Source organism: Benincasa hispida, chromosome 5, assembly GCF_027475165.1.
Source record: "Benincasa hispida cultivar pf3 chromosome 5, pf3_genome.v1.1, whole genome shotgun sequence".
In the NCBI taxonomy this organism is placed as follows: Eukaryota; Viridiplantae; Streptophyta; class Magnoliopsida; order Cucurbitales; family Cucurbitaceae; genus Benincasa; species Benincasa hispida.
The window spans coordinates 25630089-25631959 of record NC_143482.1 but is presented as its reverse complement, the minus strand read 5'-3'; the positions used below and the strand labels follow the sequence as shown (position 1 = coordinate 25631959).

The following is a 1871-nucleotide window of genomic DNA, read 5'->3' as shown; positions in this document are numbered from 1 at the left end:
ATTGATGTGTAGTTGTTTTAATATTTCCATGAAGTGATGATACTGACCTTCATCATTTTGCTTCTTTTTCAGTCTTTGTGGGAATGGTGGTGGCTGTACTTTCATTGTTCCATGGTCTAGAGGCTTAGAGGTGGTCGCAACTTCAGGTTCCATCATTTTGGGCTCTTCTGAATCATTTTGCGTCAACAGTTTCTTTAATTCCATCGCATTTGAATTGGTTCTGTTAGGCTCCTTCCTAACTTCTGTCGTTGTCTTTCCACTTCGCAGGGTGACTGCTTGGTAGTGTTCTTTCCCTGTGTTCCCCGGGTTGCATGGGAGCTTAGTTGAGCTTGGTAGTGTCCCCTGTGGTCTATTCTTCAGCTCTCCTACAATCTATCATATTTAGATTTCTAGATTGTGGATGGAAGTCGCCTGGTTCTGGAGAATCGTCTCATTCTTTTCAATGTATTGTTTGAACAGGTTCTCCAGAGAGGATGATGGCAGTGCTTGAGAGCTGCTGACTTGTTGTTGTTGTTGACCTTTAGTTCATTGGAAAATTCCTGGTGGACCTTTTTTTTTGCACCATAGGTTGGTAGCCTTGTTGTTGGTTATTTTTTCAAGCAAAATTAGAGTGGTTTCTCTACCCGGGGTTGTACATATTTGAAAAAGGGTTGTTCTTGACAAAGTAAATTGACTGCGGGTTCCATGGACACTCTTCAACTGAATGCGATTCTCCACATGTAGTACAATCAGTGCTTGTCTGTTCTATTGCGTTGACTTGTCCTCTTTTCATTCCAGGATTGTTGATTGCGATACGTTGTAACAAATTTATTTGTGTTTCAGGATTGTTGAGGCAAAGAACATTCATTTGATTTTGCAAAGATGCGATGGCACCATTATTTGTGTTACCTTCTCTGGGTTTTACTCGTTGATCGCTTTCTTACCAATCTTCATGGTTTTTAGATATGCGATCAAGAATATTCATTGCCTCATCATAAGTCTTGTCTGGCAGACCGTCTGCTTCTGCCGCATGGCAGCTGTTTGTGATGCAGGATTTAATCCATGATAAAATCTCCATCTGGAGGCAGTCTGGTAATCCATTGTGCGGGCAGTCGCGCACTAATCTCTTGAACCTCGCCCACGCGTCACTGAGCGATTCATCTTCTTCTTGTTCAAAATTTGTGATTAACTTCCTTCTTCTAGCATTCTCTGCAGGAGGGAAATACTTCTTCATAAACTTCTCCACAACCTATTCCCATGAAGTTATCTCTCATAGTTCGAAGGAATATGTACATTTTCTTGCTTTATCGTATAACGAAAATGGAAATAGCATGTGTCAAACTTCTTCAGCGGAGATATTAGGGAACACAAAAGTGGTACAAATTTCAATGAAGCTCTGGAGATGGGCATGCGGACCTTCGCCACGTCGTTCACCAAACTGTCCTACTGTCTGGATCATTTGTAACATCACTGGCTTCATTTTGAACCTCAATCCATCCAATGTTGGCCTCATGATTCCTGGGGAAAAATCATACAAGTTTGGTGACGCATAGTCCTAAATGGGTTTATTTCGATCATTTGCTAGTAGGATAGGATTTGCTATTATGTTGTTTGCATTCGCAGCTCGTTCTTTCGGTTGTTCAGCCATTCTATGAGTTTTTCCTTGTTGTTGTCGGCGGTTGTTTCTCTGTCTTCTTCGAAATGTTCTTTCGATCTCTAGGTCGTAATTGGGCTCATGAGCGTGTCCTTTGCTCATACGACGCTTGCTTCTTCCTTTACCAAAGAAATGGCACTGCACAGAGGTTGAAAGCTGTAAAGAAAATCAAAGAGGTTTGTTGTTAGCACAATATATACCGTAGTCCCCGACAACAACGCCAAAAACTTGATATGTG

General features: G+C 41.6%; 1 non-coding gene across 1 annotated transcript; it reads left to right on the top strand.

The window, feature by feature from the left end:
- Positions 1-1073: 1073 nt before the first annotated feature.
- Positions 1074-1180, top strand: LOC150035998 (small nucleolar RNA R71). Its single transcript, XR_016529935.1, has one exon. It is a non-coding gene; the product is annotated as a small nucleolar RNA R71 (small nucleolar RNA).
- Positions 1181-1871: the final 691 nt, after the last annotated feature.